The 11661-nt window shown below is 35.1% G+C and overlaps 1 pseudogene; it reads right to left on the reverse strand.

The window, feature by feature from the left end:
* Positions 1 to 208: 208 nt before the first annotated feature.
* Positions 209 to 973, reverse strand: LOC141519281 (CLIP-associating protein 1-B-like; annotated as a pseudogene).
* Positions 974 to 11661: the final 10688 nt, after the last annotated feature.

Here is an 11661-nt window from a genome sequence, read left to right on the forward strand (position 1 = left end):
TGCAATACAGGCCTTGCTTCCTTTACATTCAATACCAATAAGATCCTACACAAAACCTTGAAAGGACCAAAATACTGATTGCAATAAATATCTGTGTGGCCTCCTTGTACTGATTGGGCTTGCCAATGAAGAAAAAGGGTGAAGAAAGGTCTCTGAGAGGCACCACTGATTGCTTCTAAGTCTACACAAATAGGTCCAGATATTTCCATTAACTGTGGGTTGAAACATCTGAAGATGAACTGCTGTTGCTATTGGTGGTTTGGGCCTTTCATGTACAGATTTAATAGCTTCATCTTGCTCCCTGTGAGCTGTGCAAGGTGAGGCTTCAGTTCTTCTCCAATTACAGAATAAATAGCCACTAAGCAAAACACAGTGGCCTTACGAACACTACTTTCAGTGTTGTCATAGCCCTGTAGCAAGCCTGGGCTGATGTCGGGGAGGAGTTGATTCAAAGACTCCTTGGAAATCCTCTCGATAACTTTGGTCTGCATCTTAATGGCAGCTAGATTGATGGGGTAGTCAGAGGTCTGGATGATTGGGCAAAACACTTTGATACACTGCTCAGGATGTATAGAACTGGCCAGTGTGGAAACAGCTTCCTCTGCAGCTCTCACAACCTCTTTATGGGAATCTTTATGTGCCTCCAGGGTTTTCATGATTGTCAATTCAGCATAGTTTTTAAATCTCATTGGTTGGTTTCTCAGAATTTCTCGTAACACTCGTAATGCCAATGCCCATATTGAATGATCTTTGTCTCCAAGTGTTTCTAGCAGCAAGAGCAAAATTGTTTTGAAGTGTTCTTCCCGTACTCCTAGGTTACCTTCTGGGTGATCTTGAGTAATTCTAATAATTCATTTTTAAGCTCTTCAAAGAGCTTTTCTATTCGAGTACAATTTATAGACTGTTTTGACACTTTACCTGTGATTGTTGTTTCACAGTTTTCTTCTTCAGACCTAGGCATTCCTGTCATCATTTTCTGTGAAGTTGTTTTTTTTTCCTATAGTGAGTGTTCTTTTAACTTTTTTTGCTCATCTTTGTTGTTGTAGTTCTGTTCCTGGGATAAATGGAGTATAGATCCAAGCTTTTATTTTGCTGGTTCTGGGGTCTGATCCATGCTTTGTTGTTGGCCAAGATGGTGCCTATGCAGTCCAGGCCTTCTCTTTGCAGAGTTCTCCCCCCTTTACATCTAAGTTCTGAATTAACAGAGGATTAGTCCTGACACAATTCTGCTTTTTACCCCAGTGTTTTCAGGCTTCAGACTTTATTTGGAGTTGGGATCATGCCTGCTGGCTTGCTATCCAATTGCTGTGACCTCTGTTTTTATTAATCTGTCAGGACCTGGATTGCACTGTAGCTAAAAGCCTCTGCTGGTTTTCTTCTGCTTTCCTCCCAAAGAGACAGATCTTCAATGAAGATCCTCCATGATAGCTGCATGTGAAACCTTCTTTGAACTTTCTCTTTTTCTTGGCGAGATCTGTAGTCTGAATATCAGAGTAGAGGTTTCATATAATTTCGTAGGTAAAGACTCAGGGAGACTGTTAGCTTTGAGCAACCATTTTGGTATTTATCTAATTTGCATTTCTAATCATTAATGTTATAAAGGATTTCTTATGAAACTTTTGATATAAGGTTTGAATTTCCTCTTTTTAAATCTATCAGTTAATATTTCTTCACCACATATCAGTTGGTTAATGGTAAAAGGAATGCTTATCTTGAATAGACCAGTCTTTTTTAGTATTTTTGTTGTTCATCCAAAGTTGTTCACTCAGCTTGCTTAAGATTTTTTTTTACCCATTTCATGTTAAGCTAGTTTTCAACATTCATTTTTGTAAAATTTTGAGTGTCACATTTTTCTACCATCATCCCTTCCTTCCCCTCTCCCCATATCATGTAGTAATATGATATATGTTATCCATGTTCAATCATGTTTAATATAATTCCATATTAGTCACATTGTGAATTTTCAATGTTGACAATTTATCAACATGGAAAATAGTATACCAAAAATAAACAAAAGAAAATAGTATCCTGCTGTTTGTATTCAGATTCATTTTTTTTTCTGCTTATGGATTTAATTTTCCATCACCATTCTTTTACAATTCTGTTTGCTCAATGAACTACTGAGAAGAGCTAAGACTATCATAGTTGCCACCAAACAATGGATCTATTATCACATAAAATATTCTCCTATTTCTTTTCTCTTCACTCAGGATCAATTCATGCAAGTGTTTCCAGATTCTTCTGAAATATACCTGCTCATGATTTCTTGCAGAAGTATAGTATTCCATCATATTCAAGTACCATAATTTCTTCAGTAATTCCCCAATTCATGGGCATCCCATTCAAATTCCACTATCATTGTAAAGAGCTGTTATAAATATTTTTGTATCTATGGGAAAGAAAAAAGAAACATGTCTTTGTGATTATTTCTAATTGCTTTTCTAATTGTTTTTTTCTTCCCTACTAGACTAATTAAATGTCATTATTTAAGAATTTATCAGTGGATAAAAATCTAAAGGGATTAGATAGAACTAGTGAATAGTTTAGAGAGGTGGAAACTGATCCCCAGGAAGGGAATATACCTTTCTCAAAATCACTGAGCTTATTAATTATCTAAACAGAGTTAGGACTAAAAATCTAGGCTTTGACTCACTTAAGTAACTGAAAGTAATATTAAACTAAATTATATGATGTGTAACAAATATTGAAAAGTGCGTTGTCTGTGTTCATGTGGAAAATGCAGTTTATTGGGAGGATGATGGAATATGCTCACAATTTCAAACTCCTGTAATTATAAACATGCATAGAAAAGATCAGAAAGACAGAAAAATAGAATGATCTCATAAGGTGGTAGTATTTGAATTGAAAGTTTTATTATATTTAATTAAAATTTTATTTGATTCTCTAATTACAGTCAATGGTATTTTTTCAACATTCATCCATTTATAAATTTATGAGTTCTATATTTTTCTACCAAACTCCCTTGCCTCCTCCTTACCCATTTTGGTGAATAGTCTAGAAAATGTTGTTCATGTACATTCATGTTTAGCATATTTACATATTAGTAATATTGTTGTGAAAGAAGAATTAGAAATAAAGGAAAGAAAACATGAGAAAGGAAGGGAAAATATACAATAAATTTTAAAATGCTAACATAGTATTCATTTGAATTCCATAGTACTCCCCCACCTCCACCCACCCCTCTGGATAGGGATGGCATTGTCCATAGCAGAACTTTTGGGATTATTCTTGACTGATGAAATGATAAGAGGAGCTGTGGAATGGAATGATGGTGGTGCTTGATTAAATAGATGTAGGGAAAGAGATACAGATACCTTTATTCCATGATTGTTGTGAGGAGGCTGTGAGAAGAGACCAATAACTTTGAAATTGGAATGGATGAGACAAAATCAACTGAGAGACACTAATAAGATACATGTTTTAGAAGAAAAGTTCAGAGAATAACTGATGATGCTTGTAGAGTTAATGAAAATGCGAATCCAAGAGAATAATAAAGGTTTGAATTTCACCTTTTGCCATTCACAGAAATAGAAATGTTTGGGGGGGAAAAAAAGATAAGCTTGGGAGGAAATGTTTGCATTAGGCATGCTGAGTGGAGATGTTTCAACAAAAATTAGAAACTGTAGACTGAAATGAAAGAAAGAGGTATTGAATAGAGATAGAAATTTTTATATGATCTATATTGAAGTGATAATTGTCTATTTTGAAGAATCTTATAAATGTTCTCAATATACATACATTTTAAGAAGTTGTGGTCTACCCTTCTATCTATTTTGGTAGAATATTTAGTATACTTTGTGGTTCTTAGTCAGACAAGTTGAGTAGACCTCTATCAATTAAAATTTTATACTCTTAATTGCCATAATATCATTGATAGGAAAGTATCTGTATTGCTAAAATTCCTGTGGAATAACAATAATCTGAAAATTCCACAGCAATGTGAAAATTTCTAAATAATACAAATAAATCACACACACACACACACACACACACACACACACACATATACACATATAATTTAGGCACTCTAACATTTCTCTTTAAAATGTTTCATTTTCATTTTTCCAACAATGCCAGTTCAAATTTATTTAGTATTAATTAATTTTGCCTGTCTAATTTTCAGCAATAATTTCTTTACTATATCTCATTTGGCTACAGGAATCAAAGAATTCCTGGGTAAAATGGAATGATGTCCTAAATTTTGATCTGGTGTTTCTTTTCCTTGGATAAATATCACTGGTAAGGCTCTAGTGGTATATCCTGGCAGCCTCTAGCTGTAAGCCCTTTCTTCCATTCCCTTATATTAGTCATCTTGCCCCCTTTCATATCTGATATTTCTGTGGGCTACACAATAGAAAGCATGCCTATATGGGGTAGTTCATTTATAAATACATTGAATTCTATAAGTGATATGTTTTAATTTAATTAGCAATTTCAGAATTCCTAACTTAAAGTACCCTGGAATCTATTTCTCAGCAATTGTATTTCTAAGAAAATTTAAAATTATGAGCAGAACTTTCATGGATTTTTTAGATGTTCTACTTAAGTTAGAGCAAATAAGTGCTTGAGTGCATATGAGGAGAGTTACATTCTTTAATATGCTCATTGTGCAAATGGGGGAGTGCAAAACTGTGACTTTAACTAAGATAAGTAAACTGTGATATTCCTGTGTGGTCAGATGTTTGAGAAATTCATTTAATTTTTTTTTAATAAACTTGGTAGGTCAGAAAAGTGTTTAGAAAATTTTAGACTGAGCTAAACAAGAATGAAATGACTGGGGACCTCATTTATTTTTCATCTTTTTAAATATAAATATTTTATTTGTTTTCCAATTATATACAATAGTAGTTTCTGCCAGTCATTTTTGTAAGGTTTTGTATTTTACAATTTTCCGTTCCCCCCTCCTTCCTCTCCCCCTTCACCCAAGAAAGCAGTCTGATAGTTTACATTTGTTTCAATGATATGTATATATCAAAATCGAATGTGTTGAGAGAAAAAAATGTTTTTAAGGAAGAAAGAAAATATTAGAGATAGCAAAATAACATAATCCATAAGACAACTATTTTTAAGAATTAAAGATAATAATCTTTGGTCTTGCTTAAACTCTACAATCCTTTCTCTGGATACAGATGGTCTTCTCCAATAAAGATCCTCTAAAATTTTCCCTGATTATTGCACTGATGGAGTGAACAAGTCCATCAAGCTTGAACATCATGCCATGTTGTTGTTAAGGTTTACCATCTTCTTCTGGTTCTGCTCGACTCATTCAGCATCAGTTAATGAAAGGCTATCCAGGTTTCTCTGAAATCCCATCCCTCCTGATTTCTAACAGAAATATAGTGTTCCATCACATCCATAAACCACAATTTGTTCAGTCAATCCCCAATTGATGGACAGACTCTCAATTTCTATTTCTTTCCCACTACTGAGCTGCTTTCCCACTATAGAGCTGCTATAAATAGATTTGTACAAGAGATATTTTACCCTTTTTCATGATCTCTTCAGGGTACAGCCCAGTAGTAGCATTGTGGATCAAAAGATATGCACATGTTATTGCCCTTTGGGTACAATTCCAAATTGCTCTCCAGAAAGATTGGCTCAGTTTACAGTCCCACCAATAATCCATCCGTGTCCATGATTTCCTGCATCATCTCCAACATTGATCATTATCCTTTCTGGTCATATTGGCCAATTTGAAAGGTATCAGGTGGCACGTCAGAGATGCATTTATTTGCATTTCTATAATCAGTAATGATTTAGAGCAATTTATCATATGACTAAAGATAGCTTTGATTTCTGTATCTGAAAATTGCCTTTGCATATCCTTTGATGATTTGTCAATTGGGGAATGTCTTTTTTTGTTTGCTTGTTTTTTAAATAAATTTAAATCAATTCTCTCTATATATTTTAAAAATGAATCATTTGTCAGAAACACTAGCTGTAAAAATTGTTTCCAAATTTACATTTCTTTTGATCTTGGTTATAGGGGGCGGGGTTTAGATTTTTCAAGGCAATGGGGTTAAGTGCCTAGCCCAAGGCCACATGTCTAGGTAATTATTAAGTGTCTGAGGCCGGATTTGACTCAGGTACTCCTGACTCCAAAGCCAGTGCTCTATCCACTGAGCCACCTAGCTGCCCCAGTTATAGGGGTTTTGTTTGTGCAAAAGCTTTTTTAATTTCATAAAATCAAAATTATGCAGTTTTTTATGATATTCTCTATCTCTTCCTTGGTCATAAACTGCTCCCCTTTCCATAGCTCTGATAAGTCAACTAGCCCTTTTTCTCCTAATTTGCTTATAGTAATTGTCTTTTATGTCTAAATCCTGCACCCATCTTGGTATAATGTGTAAGATGTTGGTCTAATACTATTTTCTGCCGTACCATCTTGCAGTTTTTCCAGCAGTTTTTAATCGAAGAGTGAATTCTTGTCCCAGAAGCTGAACTCATTGGGTTTTTTCAAACAGTAGATTACTATAAACATTTCCTGCTGTCTCTTTTGTATTCTACTTGTTCCACTTATCCACCACTCTTATTTCTTAGCCAGTACCAGACAGTTTTGATGACTGATGTTTTTAATATAAGATATGATAAGACTAAGCCACCTCTTTTGCATTCCATTTTTCATTAAATCCCTTTATATTCTTATTGCTTTGTTTCTCCATGTGAATTGAGTTACAATTTTTTCTAGCTCACTTAAAGGGAATCCGTAACTAATAATAGAAAAGGAGAGAAAAGGATGTGATAAAGGAAAGAAAGATAAGAAATGATAAATGAAGCTCAGGTAAATTGATTTAAAATTTGAATATAGAGTCCTTGTTCCAAAAGAATGCTGTGGAGAAGGAATCCTCAGAAGATTCTTGTATTTCCCTCCAAACAACTTAGAAAACCACCTCTGACTTGGGCTGAGCAGTAAAACAGTTTAACAGTACAGCAAGAAAGGATTGTCTCACTAGGGTATTAGGAGAAGGAAGTTTCAAGAGGAGGAGCAGCAACAGTAGCCAGCCTTAGAGACAGGGTCTTGCTGTAGGCTTTTGAGCCAGGGGAAATCCACTATCAAAGTCCTACCCTTGGCATACTTGCAGTTCCCTCGTGAGCAGTTTGTAAGGCAAAGCAAGGTCCCAACCCAGTGACCCCAATTTCAGCACAAGCCACCATCCAGGAATTGACCCCACTGGTGAGCAGCAGAGAAGCTTCACCCCAGGTAAGTCAACAGGAGGACCCCTCCCTTACTATCTAGTACCAGAGAGCAACCCAGAAGTAAGTCTCCACACCTGGAGCAGGTCAGCAATAAGTTATTTCCTCCATAGTTAGCCACCAGAAAGATTTTGTTGCCATAAAGAACCAGCAGCAAGATCCCACCTTTGGGGCAATCCAACAGCAAAACCATACATCCAGGGGAGTCCCATCACCTAGTACAAGATAGAAAGGAAGCCTACCTTCTAAGAAAGCAAAGCAGTCAAATCTTGATATCCAGTGAAAGTCAGCAATAAGATCCAGAGTCCTAGCTCAGAAAGCTTGGAGCATTTGTGGACCAGAGTCCAACTCTAACATAAAAATAAAACCAAATATCCTTAAAAACCCAGAAAAAGTGAGGGGGGAGGAAAGAGAGAGATTTAGTATAAAATAGAAAAACTATTATCAAAGTAGGGAGGATCAAGGCATTGACTTGACTTGAAAGAGCACAGTAGTATCAAAATGGCTACATCTGAAGCTCTAAAGAAAATTGTAATTTAGTTTGGTCCAAATAGAAATCCTGGAACAGTGTAAAAAAAGATTTTAACAAGCCAATTAGAGAAGTATAAGAAAAATTGGGAAAACAAATGAAAGTAATTTCAGAAAATATTAATTCTTCTGCTAGTTCTACATCACAAAGACATCCAAAAAAGAAAAGGGAAAATGGATTTATTTGTACAAAATATTTATAAAAGCTTTTCATATTGGTTAGGCATTAAATCATCAGGGTATCCATCAACTGGCAAATGCTAAATAAACTGTGATATATGATTGTAATGGAATATCATTGTGCTATGAAAAATGACATGCATAATGATGTCAGAAAAAAATTTGGAAAGATTTAAATGTACTGATGCATAGAGAAGTGAACAGATCCAAAAAGTATTCACAATAACACTGATATTGTTGGATGAAGAACTGTGAATGACAACTATTCTCAGCTATACAAAGACCCAAGACAATAGACCAATGATGAAGCATATTATTCACCTCCAGAGAGAGAAATATTGTTGATCAACATTTGTTGATGCATTATATTTTTCACTTTCTTATTTCTTTTTTATTCAAATTTTCCTACATATGAACAATAAGGAAATGTTATGCAAAATAATGCACGTAATGCTTGGATCTGATTTCTTACCATATCCAGGAAGGAATGGGTAGCAATGGAGGAAGGAATAAACTTTAGAACTTAAAACTAAATAAAAATGTCAAATATTTTTTTAAATTAATATATAGATTTAAAGGAAAGAAGATAAAAAAAACCTCTGGGTAGTGTCCACTGGAAAACAGTTGACATAAATTTATACTGGGCAAAGGTAAGGACCTAGGCTCCAAACTAAATACATATACATACTTACATATATATATATATATATATATGTATGTATATATATGTATGTATGTATGTATATATGTATTCATATGCAATTTTCATTTTTCCAAAACTAAGAGGTTCTTAGAATTCACAATATTTAAGCCAGTGAATTAAGACTGACCTTCTTTCAAAAAGTCTAAGAACCCAAGATGTAACAAGAGAAATACTAGAAGGAGAATAAGAATCAGGTGCTTTAAACCTAAGCAAAATGAATTAAGTTTAAATAGGCATATCCAGTATAATTTTCAACTCTGCTTTTTCAATTGTTTCTATGTAAAGTTGCAATCTAAAACAAAACATTTTAAATGAGAGATAAAAAATAGTTTTCCCAATCACATTACCTCACTCTGCTTCCCCCACTTACTCATCCTTTTACCTACCATTGATAGGTAAGGAAGGGAGGGAGAATCAAAGAAGATAAAAATAGCTGTTTTCTCCTTATGTTTTCTTTATTCTAAACCATTTGTTCTATTATATAAAGTTACTTAGTCTATAGGAGTTTGGAATTGAAGATGAATCTAATATTCAACAGTTTAAAAAGCACTGGCCCTAGAGTTTAAGTTCTGAGTTCAAGTGTTTCCTCTGACACTTTGAATGAAAGTCATTTACATTTCTGGAACTTCAGTTTCTTGTGTACAAAATAAAGGAGCTAGTCTCAAAATATTTTAAACTGGCTTCTAAATGTGGATCTTTGATACTGACATGAGCATTCCTTTATTAATATAGTAACCCATCACCCAAAGCAGTTATAAATGAATCACTTAGACCCAGATTCAATCTTAGAAGTTAATAAGTAAAAGTATTCTGGAAACTTTTGCAATGATATATGCCCCTACTCAAATTTTTCATCTCTGGGAAAATGAAAAGTTGGTTCATTTTATATTTTTTCTAGGATGTTGGATTCCATAGATGATTAAACTGTGGACTTTGGCACCTACCACCTGAAAGTCAGTTGAATTAGATTCATTCCTATTCAACTCCAAGGGTCTGCTTCCAACATGAAAAGGATTGATAGATGTCTAGATTTTCTTTAAATGGCTGCAAATCCCACCAATTTAATTTTCTCAATTGTAAGAAAAGTCATGTTTATCCCTCTCTCCTAGCCACTAAGAACCAGCTAACTTTTTTAAGGTTTTTGCAAGGCAAATGGGGTTAAGTGGCTTGCCCAAGGCCACACAGCTAGGTAATTATCAAGCGTCTGAGACTGTATTTGAACTCAGGTACTCCTGACTCCAGAGCCCGTGCTTTATCCACTGCACCACCTAGCCACTCCAAACCAGCTAACCTTTAATCACAAATATACAAACTTATGCTCCACACATACATGGGAGGCACAATCTTCCTACCTCTTACCTAGCACCACCTCAGTTTTGGAGAAAATAGATTTATAAGGTTTGTAGCTCAGCTATGTTCCTTTAGAGTAATCTCATTTCCAAGTCCAAAATATTCCTTTGGAATCAAGTCAGTCCCCCTGAAATCTCAGTGTTTCTGTGTTTATCTGACTGTATATACTACTCCACCTGCTATCCTCATTCCAACGTTTGCACGACTTGAATTACTGGTCTCTGAGGATCACCTCTATTTTCTGAAATTGAGGAAGATGAACAACAGAGAAAAGAGACAAACATTTCCAAGCCCATTTCTCAGAGTAAAGATAAAAATGAGGAAACTGAGAAGCCCTTCTCTCATCAGTGATTTTCAGGGTGTCTTCACTTTTGATGAACTATGATCTTTACTCTAGATGCAGCAGAAAAGGGACTTGCAGAAAGAGAACGGGATGGGAGATATAAGGAGGACACAAGGATAATCCAAAGGAGTTGACAAACAGCAATATTTCTAAAGAAATCAAAGGAGGTTGCCTCATCCAAGGGAAAACAGACTTAATTGTCTCCATGTTAAGGTAAAGTGGGCATGTTTAAAAAGTCCCTCAAAGGTATCTTTATATTATAGTTAAGGATATTTATTATTTACAATAAGATAATCTTAACTCCTTTAAGAAAACAAAATGAAGTCTATCTTCCAAGAATGCTAGACTCAGAGCAGCTAGGTGGCACACTGCATGGAGAAACATCCCTGGAGTCAGAAGGACCTAAATTCAAATGTGACCTCAAACACTTAATAATTACCTAGATGTGTGACCTTGGGCAAGTCACTTAACCCCATTGTCTTGCAAAAAAAAGAATGCTATACTCAGCTCCCCAAAACTCATAAGACCAATTGGGATAAGCCTGAGAATATAACCAGTAATTTGGGAGTGTGGGAAGGCAGTTGAAAAGAATTCACCAATTCACCAATGGCAGTAACCATTAAACCAGTTCTTGGTCTTCTGCTGTCACTAACTATAGGTTTTGTTAGATACCTGATCTCTAGACCCCAGTTTGCCTCATTTTGCCACAATATTGTAGCATAAATTTCCAGCTCACTCTCTTCCATTAATTTCTCTTTCAAGCTCATATAAAAGTGCAGCTTATTATAAAGTTAGAATGTAAATTCCTTGATTTTTTTCAGTTTTCTGTCTTCAAATTCCCAGACCTTACACAGTTTTTTGCCACAGGGAAGGTCCTTAATGCATGTATTTTGATGGACTAAAGACCCTTGAAGTCTCTTTTTATTTCTATCTTCCTCATGTCTGTGTCTTTACCACTGACCCTTGTGAGACTTAAGTCTCATATAAAGAATTCCAGGAAATGGAGTTTTATCTGTATCTTCTTCCTCTCATTCACCTCAGAAAAGGAAGGGGCAAGGAAGGAAAATAATTCCCATCTCCAAGGAATGAACTGCAGCCTACAGATCCCACTGGAAGTAAGAATTACATATGGAATTGAATTCTCTGCTTACTTTTTAGTAAGCTCCTAATTTATATTCTTCCCCAATTACTCTTTTCCTCTGTAACCATATTTTAGATATAGTTTTCTATCTTATAGTTCCATTTCTTTTCTGCATCAAAACATCAAACTGTATAAGGCTCAAATTACCTGGAACATGTTGTCAGGGTCCAGACAAAGACATCTTACATTAGGCAGCCTTAC

The sequence above is a fragment of the Macrotis lagotis genome, chromosome 3 (assembly GCF_037893015.1).
Source record: "Macrotis lagotis isolate mMagLag1 chromosome 3, bilby.v1.9.chrom.fasta, whole genome shotgun sequence".
Lineage (NCBI taxonomy): Eukaryota > Metazoa > Chordata > Mammalia > Peramelemorphia > Peramelidae > Macrotis > Macrotis lagotis.